Below are 20,175 nucleotides of genomic sequence, written 5' to 3' on the forward strand. Positions count from 1 at the left end.
CGCAACCCTTACATAGTCACCCCCTAGTCCAACACCTACATAGCTCTTGTTATACAACATCTTTAAATGGCACGGTGGCGATTCCAAAACTTTAGCTATATGGTGCAGGACAGGCAGATGTTCTCAACACGTTTCCTGGAATATATCTGCTCCTTCAAAAGTATGACTGGTGTAAACTATAATAAAAAGTGCATAAACAAATGATACATGCATAATTTATACATCACAATAATATTTATATACTTATAATTGGCATATGACATATATAGCTATACCAGAGTGGTGTCCACATTGGAGAAAAATATCTTCTAAGGATGGACATTTGGACCCCCTAGGCCAGAAACATGGCAAAGAAGGCAGGGGGGCAGCACATAGCAAGGACGGCTGGAAATACGCTTAAAGTGGTTGTAAAGGTAAAACAAAAAAACACTTCTGTGTTCTGCCTGCCCCCCCCCCCCCCCATCCATCCCCTTTTACCTACCTGAACCAGATAACGATCCGGAGCTGTGCCTGAGTGCCGCTGGTGTAAAGGCTGCAGTGGGAGCCATTGGTACCTGCTGCTGTCATTCACAACCTGTGAGGAAGGGGTGGATCTGAGCAGCACTGTGTGTGTGTGTGTGTGTGTGTGCCAATGAGCACAGAGCGCTGCTCAACACGAGCACCCCCATTGCTATGGAAGGAGCCCCCATATGAGAAGGATCGGGGCTGCTCTTTGCAAAGCTATTTGGTGGTATTACATGTTCTCTATATATATATATAAAAAATACAACCACCTGAATCCATTAGTGACTATTTGAGCCCCATCAGCAGGGAGGCTAAAGAGAAGGCCTAGCAGCACTTGAGTCATCAGTTCAAATCCCAACCACAGCACTACCTGCCTGGAGCCTGCTTGCCTTCCTGTGCCTGTGTGGGTTTCCTCCCACACTCCAAAGACATGCTGGTAGGTTAACTGGCTCCTGTCAAAGATGGCCCTATGTACGTTAGAGACCTTTCATTGTAAGCTCCCTGAGGGCAGGGACTGATGTGAATGTTCAATGTGTATGTAAAGAGCTGTGTAAAATGTTGGTGCTATATAATTTATTTATTTATTTAGTTAAGGCATATCTACAGTATCTTACAAAAGTGAGTACACCCCTAAGTGAAAATGTCCAAATTGAGCCCAAAGTGTCAATATTTTGTGTGGCCACCATTATTTTCCAGCACTGCCTTAACCCTCTTGGGCATGGAGTTCACCAGAGCTTCACAGGTTGCCACTGGAGTCCTCTTCCACTCCTCCATGACGACATCACAGAGCTGGTGGATGTTTAGAGACCTTGAGCTCCACCTTCCATTTCAGGATGCCCCACAGATGCTCAATAGGGTTTAGGTCTGGAGACATGCTTGGCCAGTCCATCACCTTTACCCTCAGCTTCTTTAGCAAGGCAGTGTTTGTCTTGGAGGTGTGTTTAGGGTCGTTAATTTGGAATACTGCCCTGTGGCCCAGTCTTCGAAGGGTAGGGTCATGCTCTGCTTCAGTATATCACAGTACGTGTTGGCATTCATGGTTCACTCAATGAACTGTAGCTCCCCAGTGCTGGCAGCACTCATGCAGCCCCAGATCATGACACTCCCACCACCATGCTTGACTAGGCAAGACACACTTGTCTTTGTACTCCTCACCTGGTTGCCGCCACACACGCTTCACACATTCCGAATAAAATAAGTTTATCTTGGTCTCATCAGACCACAGGACATGGTTCCAGTAATCCATGTCATTAGTCTGCTTATCTTCAGCAAACTGTTTGCGGGCTTCCTTCTGGGACGACAGCCATTCAGACCAATATGATGCAGTGTGTGGCGTATGGTCTGAGCACTGACAGGCTGACCCCCACCCCTTCAACCTTGGCAGCACTCGTACGTCTATTTCCCAAAGACAACCTCTGACGCTGAGCTCGTCCACTCAACTCCTTTGGTGGACCATGGCAAGGCCTGTTCTGAGTGGAACCTGTCCTGTTAAACCGCTGTATGGTCTTGGCCACCGTGCTGCAGCTCAGTTTCAGGGTTTTGGCAATCTTCTTATAGCCTAGGCCATCTTAAGTAACATTTTAAGTGTGTAGCGGGCTAATCCATGGTAACTCCCAAAGAACGAGGTCAACTAGTGTCTAGTAGGACTAATATATGGTAGCTGCTAGAGAAGTAGGCCAACTATAAAATGTAAAAATTAATATAACAAACTTATACCAAAAGTGCTTTTAATGTACAAAAGCAGGGGGTGGATGGTGTGGCATACCAAGCCCCACCCATTATTAAGAAGGGTCCTAAAAATAAGACCCAGACTAATAAGCAAGCCATTTGTAGACACCTTAAAATTATTTATTCAAGTTTACCTATGTGGAGTAGTGACACTGCATCTAATCCAGCAGTCCCACAACCCCCTGTGGCACCGACCCAGCCTTTATGGATCCATTCGACAATTACTCTTTCCATTACCCACCAGTGCCAGAAAAGCCAGTATGAGATGGGTCCACTCAGATCAGCGTACGACAGCGGGTGAAGTCACCTGAGCTTGTCCTGGCCCAGTTCTACAGTCGATGGCAGCCCCACGCATCAGCAAATCACATGGTACAGCACTATTAAAAAAACAAAACAAAAGGGGTCAGAGACTTCTTTCCCCGAATCTCTTGCAAATGGGGCAGCCCATTGAAATGAACGGTCTGCCCTATAGGCAACGTGGACACACACATGGGTGCAAACTTAGGCTAAAAGTCTGCTTATTTCTGCTTTTTTTTTTTATCATCAATACACTGGCGACTGGTGCTCAATTTTTTTTTTTGAGCCAGCCAGCCAACCATTTCCGTTTCATCTCTGGGATAGGAAGTGAGAGAAAATGTCCCCAACTGGACAAAGACAACAAAAAGTAAACTGACAATTATAATTCCTTCACTGCTCTATTCAAAAAAGACACCCTTCTACTTTGCAATCAAACAAATCTTATATGTTTGCTAGTTACTGCTCTGTAAATATTTCACAGGCCAGTCACTCTAGAATTGTAGAGCATCTCATACCGACAGAGCAGGGAGCAGCCATATATTAATCCATAGGACCAGATACTATTACACGGGTTTCGTTTTTATTATATCAAAATCGAGTTTATATATAAGGTACAGTATTGGAAATCAGGCATTAAAAGAATTCTGCCTAACACTAACTAGTATAAAAAAAAATATACCCCCTCTGCTACCTATGCAAACTAACCCAAATAATATATAAAAAAAAAAAAAGTATTTGTGTACATACCTATTTTTGGCCTGTTCCGGGTCCGGTCATGTGATCTGGCTCCACTGTGTCAGTCAGCAGCAGCTACAGGGGAGAGGGAGGAGTGCCCAACAAGGCTGGGGCATGTCACCACTCTCATATGTCCCACCCGTTGTCAAACGTTCTCTCCTCTCCCCCACAGCTACCACTCACTGACACGGGATCACATGACTGCAAGTATATACTTGTAATTGGTAAGTATATACTTACTTTTTTTTTTTTTTTTTTTTTTTTAAAGACAGGTTAGTCAACATGGGTAGCAGGAGGGGGAGGGGACGTTTTTAAGATTAGTCAGTATTGGGCAGGAATTCCACTTTATGTTATCTTTTAAACAACATGCCATGACACATTGAGACATCATTTCCCATCACCAACACTGGTATGAAGCCTCTTTTTTACTGGCCAACCATATAAATACCACATTGTGCCATCAGCCACCATGTGTATAGGCCTAGGCCAGCAAATATATTCAATACACTTTATTACCTTGTGATGACTTCCAACAGTTGATATTTACAAGCAGTGTGTGCAATGGCAGACATGAATGTGAATCATATTTCATTCCTTTTTTGTTACCTATACCACATGAATAATATAAACGTACATGTCCATAATGTTAAGAGACAAAGAGTATATTTTTACTGTAGTCTGTTAGTTTGTAGTATTATGCACACTATCTTTCCAGGGTTCTATCATCTTATGTTGTTCTTTTCTAAATGTACCCTATAGTGCAGGGGTCTCCAAACTTTCTAAACAAAGGGCCGGTTTACTGTCCTTCAGATGGGCCAGATCATGGCCAGCGGGTGTGGATATTTTCCTGGCATCAGTGGGAGTAAACATCTGGTATTAGGGAGAGGAATAGTGCCCCATTAGAGGTGTCAGATGGCAGAATAGTGTCTCGTATCAATGGGAAGATTAGTACCCCAAGGGCCAGATAAAGGCAAGCAAAGGGCCGCATCCAGCCCCCAGGCCGCAGTTTGGAGACCTCTGCTATAGTGTAAAAGATTTGTTTTACAGTCCTTACCATGATGTGTATTCTAAAACATAATGTTTAGTAGTTGCTCACCCAATCCAACCTGTATTGGCTTTCTTGTATTTTAGTCCAGTGCTTGGAAATTGATAACGCTAGACAATTAGCAAATATGCTTAAAGTGATTGTTATTTTTAAAAAATAAAATACGACCCTTTACAAACATTATCATACTTGCCTCCACTGAGCAACTCGTTTTGCACAGAGTGGCCCCGAACAACCTCTTCTAGGGTCCCTTGACGGCTCTCGCGGCTCTTCCCCGCATCAGATAACCCCTGGGCGAAGCGATCTCCTGGGGGGTTACCTTGTGGGCATGCTCCCGAGTCCAGCATTTGCATCCATAGACATGAATGCAGGAAATGCCCCGCCCCAATTGGATTTTTTGACAGCAGCGGGAGCCAGTGGCTGCACTGCTATCAATCTATCCAATCAAGAGACGGGACCCCATGGAGAGAAGGACAGAGCGTCACCGGCGAAGGGAAATATGGGGCTCAGGTAAGTAAAACGGGGGGGGGGGGGGGGGGGGCGGTCACTGCCAGGGGTTTTTTCACCCTAATGTATAGGATGCATTAAGGTGAAAAAATACGAGGGTTTACAACCCCTTTAAAAAAAGTGTACCATTATGGCATACATCTTTTTATTCAGTCACTTGCAAGCACCTTTTCGTGCCTGTTCATAGTGTAGCGCTCACCCCCTAAATGGGCTGCTGGATTCCACAGGTTCTTCTCCCACGTTAGTGCAGCGGCAGCCAGGCACACAGCAACAGTTCACTCACTCTGGCTCAATAATCAGTCTAAGCGCAGTGATGGTGAACTTTGGCATCCCAGATGTTTTGGAACTGCATTTCCCATGATGCTCATGCACTCTGCATTGTAGTTGAGCATCATGGGAAATGTAGTTCCAAAACATTTGAGGTGCCAAGGTTCACCATCACGGGGGGGGGGGTCTCTTTTTTGATTTATTGCTGAAACACAATCTTTCACTCCCAACTGTGGACCAGGAGACTATTAAGTACAGAATTAATAGAGGCGCTTCTCCCCTAGGTAGTAGCAACAGTCTTGTGCCCAGCTGTAGACCAGGAAAATGTTGGAGCATGAGTAGGACGTGGAGGTAGACTGGAACAGTCCAAGATTCCTGCAGCTGACTACCACAAGATAGGTTTGGGCAGTTATTAACAGCAGTCTGGGTTCTTGGAGCAGAAGACCACAAGATAGAATAGCACACCAGGCACACTGGAGCAGTTTTTGACATCCACAGCTGGGAAACATAGATAATATGCAGCAAGGCCACAGACTTGATCCAGGTGATGGAGTAGTCCAGCAGCCAATCAGGACGGCTTTAGGTCTTAGCAACCCCCTGAAGCACACAGTCCCCCTCCTCAAGGGGAAGAACCCATCTCCCTGGCTAGTTACTTGCCTTCCACCCACCAACTGGGCCAGGGATTGGCTGGAGCAAGGTAAGAGCCCAGCTTGGGCATTTTAATTTCCCCACTGTGAGCTCTGGAAAGTTCTTAACAGGCTCAGGGGAATCTATCAAATGCCCAGAGTGTGGAGCCAGAACAGACCAAAATAGCAGATCACAGCTCCTCCAAGCCACACTAAATTTACCTAGCATCCTTAGCGTAGGAGGGTACTACAGTAGTATCCGCGTCCTCTTACAACACACCAGGAATCCCTTAAAAAATAACTCCACTTTCACAGGAAATAAAACAGCAAATAATAAAAAAACATATATAGCATATACAAAATGTGCCATATTGTAATTGAATTTTATAAAAAAAAAAAAAAAAAAAAAAAATTACCTTTCCTTTATAATTGGCAGCAACTGGAGGCGTTCCGTAGTTAGTGTATGGTCAAAGCGAGAAATGTCACCAGCACACCATGGAGCTCCAGAATGGGTCCAAAGCTTTATTCAGGGATCACATTGTTAAAGCAAATAGTAACGTTTCAGATATTTTCAAAACATTGCTATTTGCTGTAACAATGTGATTGCTGAATAAAGCTTTGGACCCATTCTGGAGATCCATGGTGTGCTGGTGACATTTCTCGCTCTGACTATTCACGGTTCCAGCCGGTGGTCGCTTCAGCACCCACTTATACACACAGCCATTTCTACAGGAATGTGTGCGTGGGGACGTGTGTTGGAAAAGTTGGTGTATAGAACGACTCCCACATATGTAATTTCCTGTTTGTATGACTGGCTCACTGATTTTCCCAGAAATTTGCACTTATTAGAACTTTTAATTAGAAATTCCTCATTAGAACTCTGTAAGAGCAACAGCTAATTAATAATGAAAAAGTCACACCTATTCACTGTGCACATTGACACAGGCAACAAAAGGTCTGCAATAATGTTTGTTAAAATCCTTGCAATATACAACACTGTACCACTGATCACCCAGAGGGGATCTTTTTTTTTCTCAACAAAAGTGGAATTACTTTTAAATCCCAAAGTGCTCTTATATGCAAATTATGACTTCAACTAGAATGTCAGCCTTTGGCCACACCCCAGGATGAGGACCAGACTCTAGGAACGTGGGAGTGGGGGGAGGGGAACCTACGAAATAAACTATATAGGAAGAAGGGGAAGTGGAAGGAAGGTCCAAAGTTTTGTTTTAGTTACCTAGCCTGTGTTGTGAACAGGGAATCTGGAATTCGGTTACTATGGGTATCACCAATATTTGTTCTTCACACTAATTGTTACTAAGCCATAGTGTTGATGTTAATGTGCAGTGACTCCTCTATAAATAATCTTATGTGAGGAGAAGAAGGAGGGAGGAGATTTGTTAGAAGTGCTTTAAAAAAGGAAAGAGATCAATGTCAATTAAAGTATTTACCTGTGTCTCAGTCACAGAGCAGGTTTGTGACATAACATTGTTATTTGATCTGTGCATTGCAGAAGGAACCTTCTTACATGACAAAGTAATCATAGGCCTGCAGTTAATGTTTAACCACTTGAGGACCAGGCCTTTTTCTGACATTTTTGCTTACAAGTTAAAATCATAATTTTTTGCTAGAAAATTACTTAGAACACCCAAGCATTATATATTTAGCAGAGACCCTAGAGAATAAAATGGCAGTCGTTGCAATCATTTATGTCACACTGCATTTGCGCAGCGGTCTTTCAAACTCATTTTACACTTCAATGAATTAAAAAAAAAAAAAAAACAGTAAAGTTAGCCTAATTTTTTTGAATAATGTGAAAAAACATGTTAACCCGAGTAAATAGATACCCAACATGTCATGCTTTAAAATTGCGCACACTCGTGGAATGGTGAGAAACTATGGTACTTAAAATTTTTTAAAGTGTCGGCAATGGGGATTTTTGACCTGTTTAGAGGTACAGATATTGTGGTAGAATTATTGCTCTCGCTCCAACGATCACGGCGATACCTCACAAGTGTGGTTTGAACACCATTTACATTTGCGGGCGCGACTTACGGATGCGTTCGCTTTTGTGCGCGAGCACGGAGGGATGCGGTGTTTTAAATTTTTTTCCTTATTTTTTCACTGGAAATGTCTTTTTATCACTTTTATTGCTGTCACAAGGAATGTAAACATCCCTTGTAATAGTAATAGGCAGTGACTGGTACTCTTTATGGAAGGATCTGGGGTCCCTCCTCTGCACTTGAAAGTATTCAAAATGCTAAGATCTGCGTTTTTTTGACACTTACGTTGGCTCCTGAGTAAACTGGAGGTAATGTCATGATGTTGTTTCTGGGTTACTACATCCGAGACCCGATCAAAGCCGTTTCCAGCTTTGTTTGGGTCTCTGGCCAGTCTGTGGAAGTGCTGGCTGGTTGTTTGGGTCTCTCAGAAGCAGCAGAAGGCGGCAGGAGGGGAAGTGCGTCCTCTCCCACTGCTTGTAATAACAGCTGAGTGGCTGCTTAGCCGCATCGGTTGTTATCACAAGAAAGCCGACCGTCAGCTCTAAAAAATGGTACTAGGGTGATGTCTGCATCACTCCGGTACAACCACTTGAAGCCAATGACGTACAGGTATGTGATCCGGCGGCAAGTGGTTAACACACCAGTACTGAAGCAAAACGCTGGGTGACACAGCATCAGTATCATGGTCATAGAGGTCAACACTTCCTGGGCTCACCAAAGGATATCTTCCTGGGCTTCACTAAAGAAAATCTCATGAGATAGATGAGAAAGGAAATAAATAAATAAATGCATACATTAAATAAGTAGTGGTCCAGGCATGAGGTATTTAAGGAATGTAAAAAAATAAAAGCCAATTTGGAGTAGTCTCTCAATTGGCGAGAATCACCCTATTTGTCCTGTTTACCGTTATCACTGAAGGTGAAAGTAAATCCCAAATTTTGAGGTTGTCCTCAAGAAAAGTAATAGAGGGTAAATCTTCCAATGGGGACACTAACTTTGGTGACCTGGGGTTCCCCAAGGGATTCTTTTACTTTGTAGGGATTTCCTCTCACTTCCTATTTTGGCTATGAGAGAGGAAGTGAAAGTAAATATCCCCAATGACAACATTGCCTTTTTTATTGGTGGCAGAAGGGGATTTATATATATGTATGTGATTTTCTGCTATTATTTTAATTCAATATTTGACATTTATAAAGATATTTTGTAATTACTTAATTTAACTTGCAGTGGTTTAATCCAATCAGTCGTCACTATTTCCCTTAAAGTAACCCTGAGAGTTTTTATACTCAACCCTGTCTCTCCGTTCCAGTTCTTCAACCTCTGTCAATATCTTCAGCAATTGACACTTCCAGGAAAGTTAAAGTGTAACTAAAGGCAAAACGTTTTATTTTTATTTTGGATAGAATAAGGGAGGGTTATATGTTTTTTTGCCATCAGTCCCTTTAGGGAGAGTTCCCTTCACTTCCTGTCCCATAGCCACAACAGGAAGTGAGAAGGAATCCCCGATGGTTCACACTTTAAAATGCCTTTGTTCCGTGCCACTCTCTCTGGTTCTATCATCTTCCAGTGGTGTAGAGCAATGTTTCTCAACTCCAGTCCCCAAGTACCCCCAACAGGTCATGTTTTCAGGATTTCCCCACAGATGAAACGGCTGTGGTAATTACTAAGGCAGTAAAACTGATCAAATCACCTGTGCAAAATAATGGAAAGTCTGAAAGCCTGGGGGTACCCGAGGACTGGAGTTGAGAAACATTGGTGTAGAAGTCAAAGGATTGGAACCACAATGAGCAGTAGGGGACACAACCATTGGACACTTCTGGGGTCTTACAGAAACTTCAGTACTGGAACTGGGGGAAGGTTGAAGACACAAGGAAGAGGTGAGCATAAAAACACTTCTATTGTATGGACCTTTGATCTTGTTTGTTTTTTTTTGTTTCTTGTTTTTTAAATCTGACGGGATCACTTTAAGGACTTTCCAGGTAGACAACTCATTACAATAAAGCCTATGGAGGGGATTTTTCCTGGTACAAGCAGTAGCAAAACCAGCGCATTCCCCATTCAAGAAAATATAACGTCATAATAGTTCTGGATCTTGTACGATGTACAATGTCTTTACCGCTGCCACTTCTACATGCTGTGAAAGATTTGTTGTACTTTGAGTACAGCTCTGATGATCCCCTGCTATACAGACCAGAAAGGTCAGCCCATATCTGCATTCTTGGGCTCTGTTTTTGTATAGTAAACAGAGTATGACAGCCAAGCAACAAAGCATTGGTAGCCTCCTGTTCTATGTTTTCTATTAAATCAGGGGTCTGCAAACTTTCTAAACTAAGGGCCAGTTCACTGTCCTGAAAGCTTTAGGGGGCCAGACTGTGGCCAGTGGGAATAGAAAATGCCCTGGCACGAGTGGTCCTAATGGGAGGAATACTGCCCCACTGTTGATACCAATGAGAAGAATAGTGCCCCATTAACGGTGTCAGTAGGGGTACAGTTGGTGGAATAGTGCCCCAAGGGCCAGATAAAGGCACGCATAGTTCCACATCTGGCTGCTTTAAGTCCATGAAAACCTAACTTCTCAAAGTTTTTTTCCCTTAAAGGCCAACATTTCCAAACCCAACGGTTTCTCATAGGAAGAGAGCAATGTGGCTCTTTGAGATTTCTTGGTGAAGTGAGAAGAGAGTGTTCTTCTGGATTATCTTGGTCCTGTTCTAGTCTATGTGCTGCCTGCTCAATCCCACATCTTTGACCTCTGAAATCTTTGGCTATCTGCAGCATTTGTTTTTTCTATACTTTGTCTGGATTCTACTTCTGTCTTCAACTGTCCCCTGCCACCAGTGTGATGAACCAGTTGTAAGGGAATGCAGTACATTTGCCATGCTTCTACATGCTCTTCTTCATATCCCATTCATGTGGGAGCCCAGTGCTTAGAGAACAGAAGTTTGAGTTCCTGCAAATGCATGCATCCTTGACCTGCTGTTACTTCTCTTCAGCTCCTGACCATGAACATGCAAACATTCTGGCTGGGGACATAGAAGGGGTGAGTAAGGACACTTTAAGCTGTGCAGTGGCCATGCATTAAACATTGCAGGAGCAGGGAAATTAAATTGTAATGGCTTATACAGTATATACCACACTACTCACTAGAGGCAAAAGCTGCATTCTAGTTTTTTTTTTTTGTAGCATTTTATTTAGTCCAGGTTGGAGCAATGTAAGTATGCATGACATACTGTACCTGGCTGATCACTTTGGAAAAAGAAAATCAACGTAGTAGCCACCACTACTACAGTGTTTCTCACTGTTCTCCACAGCCTGAACTGAGTGGCTGCCCTGGTGCATAGTGAACACAGGGAGTCGCCCGCTCGTCATGGGCACCATTCAGGGCTCATTCACACCATAAGGTGCATCTGAACACATGCTTTTTTTTTTGTATGTTCACATGCGGTGCATTTTTGGAAGCATATTAATTTCAATGGTCTGCCCAACAAGCAGAAATGTACAAAAATGTAGTGCAGGCAAGATTTTTAAAATCACGCCGTGCCATGCGTTTTGGTGCCTGCAGATGTCATGCATGACGAACGGGTCCTGCGTGACACTGAAATGTTACACTTGGTCCTTTGATCTTTCTGCAATAAAAGTTTTGGACAATATCTGATGATCCATCGTGTGTTGGCGAATATGTGTGTTGTCTGCAAAAAGCAGCATGTTTCTGTGCAGTGCAGGAAAATTCATGCTCTCACATCGCAACTGGTGTGAACAAGCCCTATGAGAACGCCTTGCATTTTTGTCATCCAATGCAAAAGAGTTCTCTGATTAGACAAGGTAGAGAGGCAGGGTGATGACATCACAATCACCTCACCCAATCAGAGAAGGCTTTGCATGTATTGAGGAAAATTCAAGGCGTTTTTCCTAATGCCGTCCATGACGAACAGGAGGCCCTCTATGTTCACTTTGCAGCAGGATTGCCACTTGGCATGGGACCCGGAAGACAGCAAGGATCAATGTAGTAGTAATAAGAGGATAGTACGCGACCGGTCTAAGCTACGTGGCATGTTCACCAATGCCAGGAGCCTGGCGGACAAGATGGATGAACTAGAGATACTGTTGTACGAGGAGGATTTGGATTTTGTGCTGGTTGACCTAGTTCAACAGCTCTCATGATTGGCTGGCAAACATTCGAGGTTATGCCATTTATCGCAGGGATTGAGAGGGTAAAAAGGGGGAGAGGTTTGTCTATATATCAAGTATAATGTACAAGTGAATGTGATAGATGACATCACTAAGGGAGCTAGGGAGGAGGTGGAATCCTTATGGGTAAATCTCCTAAGGGATGAAGCTAAGGGGAAAATAATACTGAGAGTATGCTATACGCCCCCTAACCTGGAGGGGGGAGGGGGAGATGGACCTCCTATCACAATTTGGATTAGAAGCAAGGATGTGAAGTGTCATCATAATGGGGAATTTTAATTATCCAGACATAGACTGGGTGGAGGGAACTACGCAATCGTCTAAGGCTCGCCAGTTCCTAAATGTCTTGCAGGACAATTTCATGGTTCAGATGGTAGATGCACCAACTACAAATAAAGCGTTACTAGATCTACTGATTACCAACAATACAGACCTGATCACAGATGTGGAAATACGGGGCAATTTAGGAAACAGCGATCACAGTTCAATTGGCTTCAGTATAAATTACACAAATAGGAAACATAAGGCAAAGACACTGAATTTCAAAAGAGCCAACTTCCCTAAACTACGAACCTTGTTATAAGGCATAAATTGGAATAAAGTCTTAGGAACAAAGAACACGGAGGAGAGATGGGTTCGTTTTAAGAGCATATTAAATAAGGGCATTAGCCAGTGCATCCCATTGGGTAATAAATTTAAAAGCGCGAACAAAAGTCCTGGGATGGCTTAACTCCAATGTAAAAATGCATATAAAAGCAGAAGAGAAGGCCTTTAAAAAATACAAGGTTGAGGGATCATCAGCATTCAGACTTTATAAAGAATGCAACAAGAAATGTAAGGGTACTCTCATTTGATGCAACAAAGAGGGCTACCTAACCGCATGTTCTTCAGGTACCTGCAACTCCGTCATGCCTATAAATCCCAGTTTCCCACGCCAAGGGTGCTGGGAACCACTGGGGTTGAATGGTTGTTGAGCGAGGAGGGGGAGAATAAAACCTTATCCACTCTTTACTCGGTTTTGGCGGGCCTGGACACCTCCAAGGTCTCGCAGTTTTCAGTTTGGCAGGGGGGCATACCCTCATTGGCTGATGATGACTGGGAAGAGGGCATCCAACAATACCTCCCTCTGATGATATCTGCCAGAGACAGATTCATTCAATTAAAATTTCTACATAGAGCCTACTTCTCCCCACAACACTTAGCAAAAATATACCCGAACAGCAGCTCGGTCTGCACCAAATGCACATCAGAGGAGGGCTCTTTCTTCCATGTAGTCTGGTCCTGCCAGCATATACAGACTTTAATGTAATAAACTCAGTTGGCAAATTGAAAGTTCCATGTGACCCGATACCACTGCTGCTTGGAATAGTGGACACATTGGAAGCTCCCCAGGCCAAGAAAATGTTTGTATTCTATGCAGTGTTTTACGCCAGGAAGGTGATTCTGCTGCACTGGAAGGGGTCTACTCCTCCAACAACACAATTCTGGAGAACCCTCATTAATAAGGCCCTCCCCCTATACAAGTTGACGTACCTGGACTGCAACTGCCCTAAAAAATTTCCTAAGATATGGGACCCATGGATTCGTGAGGAACAGCTGGCCTTGGAGTAGGGAATAGGGTCAAGGGATCACCAACCTATGCCCTATAGTGGCAGCTGTAGGAGCACCCCGCCATACACACCGAAGTCCCTGTACATTGAAATTACGGTACCCTGTTTTCCCCAAAACCCCACTAAAGATAGGGCCTCACGCCAACACCCCTGCATTTTCTTTCTACTGGACCCCATGCGGGCAACCAATGAAGACTATGAGCCCTCTACCTGTAGCTGCATACTAACGGTACTATACATGTTTTTGGGCCTTTATGAATAAATGTAAAGCTGATCTCAGGTACAAGATGAAACTGTAATAACTGTTGTACAACTTGGCATATACCTTCCCAAATGTATCTATGTATGAAGTAACTGTGACCACTGCCTGATGTCTAATTGTTTTTTTCTGTTCTAATGAAAAATAAAAAACTTTTTGTTAAAAAAAAAAAAAAAGAAATGTAAGGGTGCAATTAGGGCGGCTAAGATAGAACACGAAAGACACATAAGGTAGCGGAGGAGATAAAAAAAAAATCCCAAGAAATTCTTTAAGTATGTAAACAGTAAAAAAACCATAGTGGCCACATAAAGAATGAGGAAGGACATCTGGTTACAAAGGATGGGGAGATGGAGATGGTATTGAATTTATTCTTCTCCTCAGTCTTCACAAGGGAATCGGGGGCTTCAGTAACCAAAATTGCAGTGTTTATCCTCGTGACACATCACAGGAAGCACCCTCATGGCTAACAGAGGACAGAATTAGAATTAGACTTGGGAAACTTAACATTAATAAATCACTGGATGGCTTGCACCTAAGGGTACTTAGTGAACTCAGTCTAGTAATTGCCAGACCATTGTTCCTAATTTTTACGGACAGTCTACTGAATGGAATGGTACCAGCGGATTGGAGAAAAGCCAAATGTAGCACCAATATTTAAAAAGGGCCCAAAATACATCCCTGGGAATTACAGACCAGTTAGCATAACATCAATAGTATGCAAGCTCTTGGAGGGGATACAGGACTATATACAAGATTTTAGTAATGAAAACAAGTATCATTAGCAGTAATCAGCATGGATTCATGAAGAATCGTTCTGGCCAAACCAATCTATTAACCTATGAGGAGGTGAGTTGCCATCTAGATAAAGGAAGGCCCGTAGACGTGGTGTATCTGGATTTTGCAAAAGCATTTGACACAGTTCCCCATAAACGTTTACTGTACAAAATAAGGTCCGTTGGCATGGACCATAGGGTGAGTACATAGATTGAAAACTGGCTACAAGGGCGAGTTCAGAGGGTGGTGATAAATGGGGAATACTCGGAATGGTCAGGGGTGGGTAGTGGGGTCCCTCAGGGTTCTGTGCTGGGACCAATCCTATTTAAATTTGTTCATAAATGACCTGGAGGATGGGGTAAACAGTTCAATCTCTGTATTTGCGGACAATACTAAGCTAAGCAGGGCAATAACTTCTCTGCAGGATGCGGAAACCTTGCAAAAAGATCTGAATAAATTAATGGGGTGGTCAACTACATGGCAAATGAGGTTTAAAGCAGAAAAATGTAAAATAATGCATTTGAGTGGCAAAAATCTGAATGCAATCTATACACTGGGGGGAGAACCTCTGGGGGAAATCTAGGATGGAAAAGGACCTGGGGGTCCTAGTAGATGATAGGCTCAGCAATGGCATGCAATGCCTAGCTGCTGCTAACAAAGCAAACAGAATATTGGCATGCATTTAAAAGGGGATTACCTCCAGGGATAAAGTGATAATTCTCCCAATCTACAAGACTCTGGTCCGGCCTCACCTGGAGTATGCTGTCCAGTTCTGGGCACCAGTCCTCAGGAAGGATGTACTGGAAATGGAGCGAGTACAAAGAAGGGTCTGGAGGATATTCGTTATGAAGAAAGGTTGTGAGCACTGAACTTTTTCTCTCTGGAGAAGAGACGCTTGAGAGGGGATATGATTTCAATTTACAAATACCATACTGGTGATCCCACAATAGGGATAAAACTTTTTTTGCGAAAGGGGCTTTAACAAGTGGCCACTCATTAAAATGAGAAGAAAAGAGGTTTAATCTTAAACTGCGTAGAGGGTTCTTTACTGTAAGAGCGGCAAGGAAGTGGAATTCCCTTCCACAGGTGGTGGTCTCAGCGGGGAGCATCGACAGTTTAAAAAAAACTATTAGATAAGCACCTGAACGACTGCAACATACAGGGATATACAAGGTAATACTGACATATAATCACACACATAGGTTGGACTTGATGGTGTTTTTTTTCAACCTCGCCTACTATGAAACTATTGCAGTGATTCTCAGCTTCCACAGGGATTGGCCAGGTATGGCATATACATTCTTACATTGGTCCAAGCTCGTCCAATGTATTAACACAATACCTGGAATTCCGCTTTAAAGTTATTGTCTTGTTTTTTTCCCTATAAAAATATCACACGTTATACTTACCTGCTCTGTGCAGTGGTTTTGCACAGAGCAGCTCGGATCCTCCTCGTCTCAGGTCCCTCTTCTGTGCTCATGGCCCCTCCCTCCTGTTCAGTGTCCACACAGCAAGCACCTTGCTATGGGGGCACCAGAGCTGAGTCCCAGCTCCCTGTGTCCATTCAGACACGGAGCCCGGACCCCCCCCCTCTCTCTCTCCTGATTGGCTAGCTGACTTTGATTGACAGCAGCAGGAGCCAATGGTGCTACTGCCATGTCTCAGCCAATCAGGAAGGAGAATCTCGGATAGCTGAGACACTCGTGGACATCGCTGGACAGAGAGAGACCTCAGGTAAATATTAGGGGGTGCTGGGGCAGCTTCTGCACACAGAAGGCTTTTTATCTTCATGCATAGAATGCATGAAGATAAACAAAAAAACCTTCTGCCTGTACAACCCCTTTAAAGTACACCCATCAGTACCACTGTAGGAATAGCAGGTTTTGGAAATAAAATGCAGGCTTGAAGTGATGCCTAGACACATGTAACCTTTAGCTGTCTTTTTTGACACTCCATGTGCCCCAAGTTATGATACTTTCTGAGCCTTGAGCACTGCTCCAGCTAAAGCATATGAGATCTATACCATTTTCACTTTTTTTTTTATTACCCTTTGTTGCATCTCCTGTAGCCTCTTTGAAGTCATTTACATGCACTCTTGCAATAGCTGCATGACATGGTGGGCTTCATGGTGGTGACAGTGGACCATGTCTGTGTAAAGTACACATGGGCCGAATGTCCGGTGGCATGGGCTGGTTCAATAGAAACATTCGGCCCATGTGTACTGCAGTCGGTTCGATACAAGCCAGCCGTTCGGGCCGGCTTGTGTCGAAAGGGCATGTCTGAAAAAGGTCTGCCGATCGCCTCCCGATCAGTGCTTTCCACCAATGAGAGCACTGACCGGAGTGTTCTAGTGGTAGGCCGTCCCCATTAGAACACAATAGAAGAGCAGGGGGAGATCGCTATACTAATGTTGGATAGTTCGTACAGCGGCTCTTCCTGAGCTGTCAGGTTTTTTTTTTCCATTCAGCTGCATTGAACGAAAAAAAAAAAAAAACGACTAGTGTGCGTTAAAACAGGCACTTGTAGCATGACGACAACCCAGGAGCACAGCAGGAAGACAGGACAAAGCATTATGAGAGGAAATTCCTAAACAAAAACCTTCATGGTATGATCACTTTTATTATTTTAATGACAGATTCAGCATAAAAAATATTGCAAATGACTTTTGAAATTCCATTATTATGTTAAAGTTTATATGAGATTTTAGGGATTACCTGTAGACTGTTGAAAACGTGTCTCAAACACACAAGCTGCTGTCTTCACATGTGAATGCAGTAAAAGGTTTAATTGTATGGACCTGGAACAGAAAACAGCACACCCGTCCAATCAGCTCAGACAATAAACATACACTTTAGTCTGTCCTGCTGCCGGAGTCTATTATCGGAGCAGAGAGTACAGTACAGTGAGTACAGTGAGGACACGTTGCAGGTATAGTACACTATTACACACACAGCTCCCGCCCTCCCTGTATTATTAGCACTGGAGAGACAGCTTACTCATAATAATAATAATAATAATTACCTACTCAAAAGCCGAAGCTTGCTGAATCAGTTCATTACTCGGCAGTCCTCCTGCCTGTGGATGTGTTGATTCCACTTCTTCTGCTGTGTAAGGACTAAAAGACGCTGGACTGGAGGTAAGATAAAGGGTTATGGTGGGGAATATGAGGAGGGGGTGGAGGATTAGGTCGATTTTGCGTTGTTTTATTTAAGCCCATCTATTACCATTTTATTTTCATATTGAATTTATATAATACTGACAAATTCTGCAGCATTTACGGGGTGCATGGACCATTCAGTCCTTGCTCTGGTGCAGATTAACCATTTGCACTACTCCGGAAGATTTTCCCCCTCTTCATGACCAGGCCATTTTTTACGATACGGCACTGCGTTACTTTAACTGACAATTGCGCGGCCGTGTGACGCTGTACCCAAATAAAATTTATGAAGAGGGGGAAAATCTTTTTTTTTTTAATCACAATAAGGGCTTTCTTTTGGTGGTATTTGATCACCTCTGTGGTTTCTATTTTTTTGCGCTATAAACAAAGACCGACAATTTTGAAAAAAATAAAATAAATATTTTTTACTTTCTGCTTTAAAACATATCCAGTAAAAATAAAACAATTTTTTCATCAATTTAGGCCAATATGTATTCTGCTACTTTTTTTGGTAAAAAAATAAAAATCCCAAAAAGTGTATATTGATTGGTTTGCGCAAAAGTTATAGCGTCTACAAACTATGGGATAGAATTACAGAATTTTGATTTATTTATTTTTTACTCGTTATGGCGGTGATCAGCGACTTACAGCAAGACTGCGACATTGCAGCAGACAAATTGGACACATAGGCTACTTTCACACTGAGGCGTTGGCGGTAAAGCGCCGCTATTTTTAGCAGTGCTTTACTGTCGTTTTTGCTGAGGTTTTCGGCCGCTAGTGGGGAGCTTTTAACCCCCGCTAGCGGCTGAAAAAGGGTTAAAACCGCCTGCAAAGCGCTGCTGCAGCAGTGCTATACCGGTGGTGCTGCCCATTGTTTTCAATGGGCAGGGGCGCTTTAGGTGCTGTGTATACAGCGCTCCTACAGCGCTGCAAAGATGTGGCTTGCAGGACTTTGTTTGGCGTCCTTCCAGCGCACCGCTCCAGTGTGAAAGCACTCAGGCTTTCACACTGGAGTGAGAGGAGAGGCTCTTTACAGGCGCTATTTCTAGCTCTATAGCACCTGTAAAGCGCCTCAGTGTGAAAGCAGCCTAAGGGTTTATTTACTAAAGGTAGGGAGAGCAAAATTTGTCACAATTCTGCAGAGGAACCAAATCAGCTTCCAGGTTTTATTGCTGAAGCTTTTTTAAACAAGCTGAGGTTAGAAGCCGACTGGTTTCTTTGCAGAATTGTGACAATTTTCGCCCTCTCTAGCTTTAGTAAATAAACCCTAAGGGCTAGTTTACACTTGCTTTAAAACAAGGCTTCGGACAGGCTTTGATAAAGCTCTCTGAATGCCACTAAATAAAATGATTAGCTTACAGTCCTGTTTACACCTCGCTTTTGCTTGGTGCTTCGATGAGGCTTTGGTGGAGCTTCAAGCGAGCTTTGCCGTAGACTTCTATGGAGGCTTTGAAGATGTTTTGAAGCACCACTAAAGCTACATGGGGTATAATTTTTGAAGCAAAGCAAAAGCAAGGTGTAAACAGGACTGTAAGCCAACCATTTTATTTGACAGGAGCTTTGACTGGCGTTTTGAGAGCTTTAACAAAGCCTGTCCGAAGCCTTGTTTTGAAGCATGTATAAACTAGCCGTTATTGTGTTGAATCCCAAGCAAGTGTCAATGAGCCCTTAGTGTTCGATTTGTCCACCACAATGTCGCAGTCCCGCTATAAGTCGCTGACATAAACCCCTAAGTGACACTTTTTGGGAACCAGTCACACTAATACAGTGATCAGTGCTAAAAAATATGCACCATCACTGTACTAATGACACTGGCAGGGAAGGGGTTAACATCAGGGGCGATCAAAGGGTTAAATGTGTGCTGGGGGAGTGCTTGTACTATGGGAAAGCAGAAATCCATGTTACAGTAGGAACCTGTAGGAACACAGGATTCACAACCTTACCTTCTCATCGAATGGCGATCTGCCTTGTTTACATAGGTAGACCGCCGTTCTGCCTGTGTCCCGCTGATTGATTCTCGCTGTGTCCAATCACAACGGGAACGGATCTCCAGCGGCACGCATGCGCACCCCAGAAGTGCAAAATCACGTACAGGTACGTGATTTTGCACAGGAGAGCTGCCGGCGTACATATACAGTTTATGGGGCGTACACACGGTCGGACTTTTCGTCTACAAAAGTCCAACGGTCGCCGACGGACTAAAGCTGGCTGGTAATCCGATCGTGTGTGGGCTTCTCCGGACTTTCAGCAGACTTTTTCAGCCTCAAATCCGACGGACTTTAGATTTGAAACATGCTTCAAATCTTTACGTCGTAACTACGACGGACCCCGAAATCCGCTCGTCTGTGTGCTAGTCCGACGGACAAAAACCCACGCTAGGGCAGCTATTGGCTACTGGCTATGAACTTCCTTATTTTAGTCCGGTGTACGTCATCACGTACGAATCCGTCGGACTTTTGTGTGGTCGTGTGTAGGCAA

The 20,175-nt window shown here is 43.5% G+C and overlaps 2 long non-coding RNA genes across 3 annotated transcripts in view; one reads left to right on the forward strand and one right to left on the reverse strand.

Moving 5' to 3' along the window:
• LOC141107803 (uncharacterized) lies at positions 1 to 17,897 on the reverse strand. Its single transcript, XR_012235967.1, has 4 exons — positions 17,562 to 17,897; positions 17,255 to 17,337; positions 2,367 to 2,609; positions 1 to 176 (listed from the first exon to the last, which is right to left on the reverse strand). It is a non-coding gene; the product is annotated as an uncharacterized lncRNA (long non-coding RNA).
• LOC141107802 (uncharacterized) overlaps positions 17,411 to 20,175 on the forward strand; it is a 22,881-nt gene continuing 20,116 nt past the window's right edge. The window contains exon 1 of one of the 2 annotated variants that reach the window (XR_012235966.1): positions 17,411 to 17,676. This is a non-coding gene — a long non-coding RNA (uncharacterized lncRNA). The remainder of the gene's footprint in view (positions 17,677 to 20,175) is intronic. The other variant, XR_012235965.1, reaches the window with a different exon arrangement.

The sequence above is a fragment of the Aquarana catesbeiana genome, linkage group LG09, assembly GCF_042186555.1.
Source record: "Aquarana catesbeiana isolate 2022-GZ linkage group LG09, ASM4218655v1, whole genome shotgun sequence".
Lineage (NCBI taxonomy): Eukaryota > Metazoa > Chordata > Amphibia > Anura > Ranidae > Aquarana > Aquarana catesbeiana.